Here is a 7,654-nt window from a genome sequence, read left to right on the forward strand (position 1 = left end):
CCACTTAGAGGGTTAGGGTTGTTCTGGAGACCCCAAATTACCAACACCGGGTTCTGCCGAATGAATTCGACTCAAGTCTTCTCTCAGTCAAAGAAAAGTAAAGTTTATTAAAAGTTTGCTTGTATTAGACACAGAGTAAGTCTGTGCTAGGTCATTCTATGGGGCTCTCACCATTCTATGGCTCTCTCACTATTCTATGGCGCTCTTACTATTCTATGACACTCACCCACATGGCATTCTATGATGCTCTCACAAACATGAAGACAGGAAGGGGTCTTATATACAGAAGGTTGTGGGAGAATCCAGGGGTGGTCCAGGGGAGGAGCTTAGGGAGGGTCTTCAGGAGGAGTTAATGAGGTCAATGAGTGATTAAGCTTGGAAAGTCTCTGGAGGACACCTGGAGACCACAAACAATGTTGGGCTAGGCCAGTTTGGGTGGGAAGTAGATGAACAATGGAGGGCTAGGCTAGTAACTAAGCTAGAGTTAGTAGTTAGTAACTAGGCTAGAGGTCTGGGCCCAGCCACAATGTAAAGTTTATTGCCTCATGCAAATGCCTCATCAAATGAGACGATTTAATCAGAGTCCAAGGGAGGTTCCCAGAACCTGTACCTCAAGGACTCAAGGAGAGGTCAAGGGGGCTCCCTGGAGCCCATACCTCATCAACCTCACAGGTCAGATGTGGGAGAGGTTGAGACTCTTGTCTTTAACCCTTCTGCTTCAGAGTTGAGTTCCCTCAGTGAGGTACCTCACCCTAACTGATGGTAGTTTTTTAGAGTACTTACAAAACCTTTCTGCTATGCAAATGAACATTTGGATACAAGGTAATGTGATGATTAAAAAGGTTCAAAAGACATAGTTTATGGGTAATTTAATCATTTTATTAACAAGGTCAGCATGTTATTAATAAAAAAGATAGTCATTTGATCATCTCTCTTAGACCAAAAGACTATCATGGTGGCAGGCTCAGAGCTTTTTTTTTTTTTTGGAAGAGGAGTGGCAATCAACTCTGATTGGTTAAAACAACAGGAAGTATATTATAATGAATATTTTATATTAAAATGAAGGGCTATAGTGACATCAAGTCACCTTTGGACAAAGAAACTATCTCTATGCCCAGAACACCCTTGGGCCATCTGTTCAAAGAAAGTATATCCCACCGAAGCCTGAGCAGAACACAATGGTTATCCCATCAGGGTGGGGTCTTAGTCCAATCTCATTGTCAGCAATGCCCTTCAAGAGATTGAACTTAAAATCAAGACTTTAGAAGAAGTGCAGAATTCTGGATATACCTAAATTATTGGTTATTAATAATCATTTCTCTCAGTAATGAAGCAGTACTTGCCCTGTTTATTTTCTCTGTTGTCTTCTTCATATGCAACTGAGCTACTCAAAGCCTTACATTCTCTAACTGGTGTGGAGAACCTTATTACATCTGCGTGGGGTACAAAGACCCTAACCCAAACTGACTACTTGGAGACCTCAAAGTGAAGATAGGAAGTTTTATTAGAATCTCGCAAGAAGCGGGCGGTCCAGTCGCTGGAACAATGCCCAGGAGAGGAGGCTGCAGTACAGAAGCTAAAGCTGGTTTAAATAAGAAAAGGGTTACAAATATTAACATAATTATTACTAATGAGGCTCTAATCTTGTTGGATAATATATATAATACATGAAGTTCATTACTGCAGGTGCAGTAATAATCTTAGAATACTGAACTCCCCCTTCAGTCTTACATTACACATTCTTATCAGGACTTGAGTGCCCCAAGGCTACTGTCTGTTCCTTGATTGGTCAAATCCACCTGCTGCTGCCAGCTCCTTTCCATTCTTCATTATTTTTAGTATTATCTAGGAGTTTTAGTCTGGCAACCAGGGTCTGAGCTTTTTCTCAAGGCTACTGCCTCAACTTATCAACAGTCTTCAGCAATTCTTTCAGTTCTATAAAAACTTAACTCTTTTATGGTAAGCTGGGTAAAAAGGGCTGACTAGAATAGAGCAACTATATAGAAAGAATTCTAAAGTTTCAAAGCCACATAATTTCTAGAAAAATGGAAACTTAGGCCTAAGACCTAAGGACTTACTTTACAGATAGTCTCTGAGAAACCACACTTTTACCTGTCCCATACACATCTGAAAGGCCCTCACTCTTACATCTCTTTGTCATTCTTCCTTAGGACTTTTAACTTTGCTGAAGGGGCACCCTCTTATCTATTTAGTACCTACTGGGCAAACTGGTGTTAGAAACTGGGTTTGTGGAGGGAATTGTGGAAAAAGTTTCTCCAAAAACTGATTGTGGATTGAGGATATTCTGAGAGTGGAGAAGAGGTATAGATAGATGTGATAAAAGGAGAACATTGAGTTTTAATTATCTTAATTAGTCATAGTACAATAGTGACCACTCTTGCTTTCACTGCCTGAAGTCCAGGTTTGTTATATTTTACCCCTGCCCCATTCTGACATTAGCTCAAGCCCCACTAATCATATTCCCTCAATTTTAGGGGGCCCACAGCACCCCGGTTCCATTTAACCACTTAACAGTTAGATTAGCTTTTACAAAGCAATATTTACTTCAATAATATAATAAGAGCAAAAATACAAATATTTCCATTCTCCAAGATTAGAAGAAAATCAGGAAGGTGGGAAAATTTTTTTTACAAGTGTCTCTGATAAAGGCCTCATTTCTCAAATAATAGAGAACTGAGTCTAATTTATAAGAATACAAATCATTCACCAATTGATAAATGGTCAAAGGATATGAACAGGCAGTTTTCAGATGAAAAAATCAAAGCTATCTATAGTCATATGAAAAAATGCTCTAAATCACTATTGATTAGAGAAATGCAAATTAAAACAACTCTGAGATATTGCCTTACACCTATCAGATTGGCTAATATGACAGAAAAGAAAAATTATAAATGTTGGAGGTGGTGTAGGAAAACTGGGACACTAATTCTGTTGGAATTGTGAACTGATCCAACCATTCTGTAGAATAATGTGGAACTATGCCCAAAGGGCTAACAAACTGTGCCTGTACCCTTTGATCTAGCAATACCACTAGGTTTGTATCATAGAGAATTTTTTTAAAGGGAAAAGAACCTATTTGTAAGAAAATATTTATAGTAGCAAAGAATTGGAAATTGATGGAAATCCATTAATTGTGGAATAAGTGATTTGTGATTGATAAGTTGTGATATGTGATTGTAATGGAATTTTTTAATTTTATTTTTTATTTTTTAATGCTTTATTAACTTCTGATTTACATCATTCGTTCCCACCAGATTTTGAGTTACAAATTTTCTCCCCGTTTTTCCCCTACCCACCACCCCAAAATAGCAGTCCCACAGGATATCCCCTCCTCCAATCTGCTCTCTCCCATATTTTCTCCCATACCCCTTTCGACTTTTCCAGTAGATCTCTATGCCTCAGTGCCTGTATATCTTATTTCCCAGTTACATGTAAGATGGTATTAATAATAGTATATATATATATATATACACACACATATATATATACATATATATATTTGATTTTAAAACTTTCAATTCCAGATTCATTCCCTTCCTTCCTTGTCACCCACCCTTACTGGGAAGATAAGCAGTTCAGTATAGGTTGTACATGTGTGGCTTATGCAAAACAATAACATAGTAGATATATTGTAAAAGACTGACTATATTTCCTTACCTCCTATCCCACCTCCCACTTGTTCTATTCTCTACTTTGATCCCATCCCTTTTCAAAAGTGGGTGCTTCCAACTTCCTTCCCCCCCAGCCTGCCCTCCCTTCCATCGTCCCACATCTCATTCCCTTCCCCCAGATTCTCCTGGAGGGTGAGATACCCTATTTAGTGTATATTTCACTCCCTCCTCAAGCCAGATTCAATGGGAATAAGGTTGACCCTTTTGCCCTCCCATTCCTCCCCTCCATTGTAACCATTTTCCTTTGCCTCTTCTGTATGAGATAGTTTACCCCAATCTGTCTCTCCCCATCTCCTCTCATTATATTCCTCTCACCTCTTAATTTCACCTTTTAAGTATCATCCCTTCCTGTTAAATTGGTCCTGTGCCCTCTATCTATGTATACTTGTAAACATATATACACACATTCACATATGTATTCATATGCCCATATACCTTCATATATATGTATATATATATATATTTCTAACCCCTTCAACTACTGAGAAAAGTTTCATAAGTTACAATTATTGTTTTTACATGTAGGAATGTTAATAATTCAACTTTGATAAGTTCCTTATGATTTCTTTTCCCTGTTTACCTTCTCATGCTTCTCTTGCTTCTTGTATCTGAATGTCAAATTTTCTATTCAACTCTGGTTTTTTCAGTAAGAATGCTTGAAAGTCCTCTATTCCACTGAATGACCATATTTTCCCCTGAAACATGATACTCAGTTTTGCTGGGTAGGTGACTCTTGGTTTTAATCCCAGCTCCTTTGACCTCTGGAATATCATATCCCAAGCCCTTTGATCCCTCAGTGTAGAAGCTGCCAGATCCTGGGTTATCCTCATTGTGTTTCCACAATATTCAAATTGTTTCTTCCTGGCTGCTTGTAATATTCTCTCCTTAATCTGGGAATTCTGGAACCTGGCTATAATATTCCTAGGAGTTTTCTTTTTGGGATCTTTTTCAGGAGGTGATTGGTGGATTCTTTCAACCTCTATTTTGCCCTCTGGCACTAAAACATCAGGGCAGTTTTCTTTGAGAACTTCCTGGAGGATGATTTCTAGGTTCTTACTTTGGTCATGGCTTTCAGGTAGTCCAATAATTTTTAAATTCTCTCTCCTGGATCAATTTTCCATGTCAGTGGTTTTTCCCATGAGATATTTCACATTGCCTTCTATTCTTTCATTTGTTTGGATCCGTTTAACAGCATCTTGATTTCTCATAAAGTCATTAGCTTCCATTTGCTCCAATCTAATTCTGAAGCCATGATTCTCCTCATTGAGCTTTTGAGATTATTTTTCCATCTGGCAAATTCGGCTTTTTAAGGCATTCTTCTCCTCATTGCTTTTTTGAGCCTCCTTTGCCATTTGAGTCAGTCTGTTTTTTAAGGTATTATTTTCTTCAGTCAGGCTGTTGACTCTCATTTCATAATTTTCTTGCATTGTTCTCATTTGTCTTCCCGATTTTTCCTCTACTTCTCTTATCTGCTTCTTAAGGTCCTCTATGGCCTGTAACCAGCTTATATTTTCCTTTGAAGCTTTTGGTGCAGGAGTTCAGACTTCACTGTTTTCCTCCTGTTCCATGCTTTGCTCCTTTTTGTCCCCAAAATAGGAGTGTGATGTTGGAATCTTCTGTCTGCTTTGTTCCCTTTGCCTGCTCATTTTGCCACCAATTACTTGACTTTTGGGCTTTTTGCCACAGTAGGACTCTGCCACCAGACAGGGGAGCTTTTGTCCCAAACACTGGGGTTTTCTCAGCTGCCGGAGGTATTAGATGGGTGCCCTCTCTGAGGTCTCCACATGCTCTGGCAAGCTGGACACACACCCCAGGACCTCTACCCTAGACTGCAATCCACATCCAAGCAGGTTAAAGCAAGAGCAATTACCGCTCAGACTGGTGCTTGGTCCCCCTACACTCTGCAGGCCAGGAGCTGAAGCTGCCATGTGGTGCTGGCTGGCTGTGCTGGTGTCTCAGCGGCTTCTCGTCCTGGGGGTAAAAGCCATGCACTCCCACTTACTGGTCCCAAAGTCCAGACTGCAGTGGCCTCTCAGTTTGTCCTTTGCATCCTATGTGTTGAAAGGGCCACCACTGCTGCTGATCTGGTGTCCCTCTGGCCAGCGGCTGGTCAGGCCCACCCTGGGGCTAAAGCCTCCGGTGGGGCTGGGCTCAGCTCCCAGAGCACTGTGCTGTATTCCTGTCGGCCTCCCGGGCTTTCCTCAGTGGGAGGTTAGCTTCTCTGTGTCATTTTGTGCGTTCTGCAGCTCCAAAGGTTGTTTAGAGTCCCCTTTTTACATGGATTGGGGAAGGTGGAAGCTGGAGACTCGGGAAGGTTGTGCTTCTACTCCTCCATCTTGGCTCTGCCCCCTCTACTCTATTGTAATGGAATTGATGGAGGATAGGATCTGGACCCCTAAAAAGAAAAGACCCTCAGTCCTTGAACTTTCCCATACATTTCAGCAGCCCATATACCCGGCATTTGCCTGTGAGATCCATCCCATCCCAATATAATCCTTTCAACTGTCCTTTCATTGTGACCCTACAACTTAACTCCTTCCATTGTCTGCACCTGGACCCACTCCAGGCTACCTGCCACTCCTTGACCCCGTCCAGATTTTCTCAGTCTTTTTCTGTATAAAAGTATCAACCCCATCCTCATTCCTAGAATCTTGCCCATCCAATCCATGTTATAATAAATCCTCACTACTCTGACTGAAAGAAGACTTGAGTGGTTGAATTCTTTCCAGGCAGACCCACCCTGTATCCTTGTATTTTGGGGGTCCTACAACCCCAAACCACAACAGAATACTATTGTGTTATAAGAAATGATGAACAGAATGATTTTAGAAAACCTTGGAAAGATTTACCTGAACTGATGCATAGTGAAGTGAGCAGAACGAGAAGAACATTATAATAGCAATATTATAAGATGACCAACTCTGAATGACTTAGCTATTCTCAGCAATACAATGATCCAAAATAATTCCAAAGGACCCATGATGAAAAATGCTATTCACCTCCAAATTAAGAACTTATGGACTCTGAATACAGATCAAAGCATGCTATTTTTCATTTTCTTTATTTTTTTCATGTTTGAGGTTTTTTGTCTGCATTTTCTTTCACAACATGACAAATATGGAACTATATTTTGCATGATTACACAGGTATAACCTATGTAAAATTGTTTACCCTCTCAGGCAGAGGGAAGGGGAGGAAAGGAAAGAGAAAATTTCAAAATATGAATCTTAAAAATTGTTTTTGACATGCAATTGGGAAAATAAGATATTATTAAATATTAAATAGCTAACAAGTAAACAAACCTAAAATGAAAAAGGAGATATTAAAAATTAGAGAAGAAATAAACAGGAAACCAAAAAAGGAAACCTCCATAGAAATGATAAAACTAAAAGCTAGCTCTTTAACTAATAAAATGGATAAACCTTCAGCTAAATAGATTTTAAAAAGAGGGCAGAAAGTCAAATCAATAAGAAATCATTCATCATGACCACATTAGATTAACAAGTTGGATGCCAGGAGTGCAAGGATGGTTCAACATTAGAAAAATAATCTAACATCCAAACCACTTAATTTTTTCAATAAATGTGGAAAAAAAACCTTTATGAAAGGACAACACTTATTTATACTAAAAGGTCTATACTAAAAGCATAGGCATAGAGGAACATTTTAAAAATACCATTAAAAATATGTTTCTAAAATCAAAAGCAGGCAAGATATGCAATAAAAATACCCTAAAACCTTTTCCAATAAATACAGAATAAAATAAGGATGCCTACTTTCACCACTATTATTTGATATATTTCTGAAAATGCTTGCAACAGCAATAAGACAAGAAAGAAGTTAAAGACAGAAGTTGAAGACAAAGATAGGTAAAGAGTTTATGAAATATCCTTATTTACTGATAATATGGTGGTATACTTGTTAAATCTTAATTAATTGGCTAAGATAGAAATATTGACAAT

This window comes from Petaurus breviceps, unplaced genomic scaffold (assembly GCF_028583685.1).
Source record: "Petaurus breviceps papuanus isolate PSGF00001 unplaced genomic scaffold, PetGlider_PUasm1.0 90897, whole genome shotgun sequence".
In the NCBI taxonomy this organism is placed as follows: domain Eukaryota; kingdom Metazoa; phylum Chordata; class Mammalia; order Diprotodontia; family Petauridae; genus Petaurus; species Petaurus breviceps.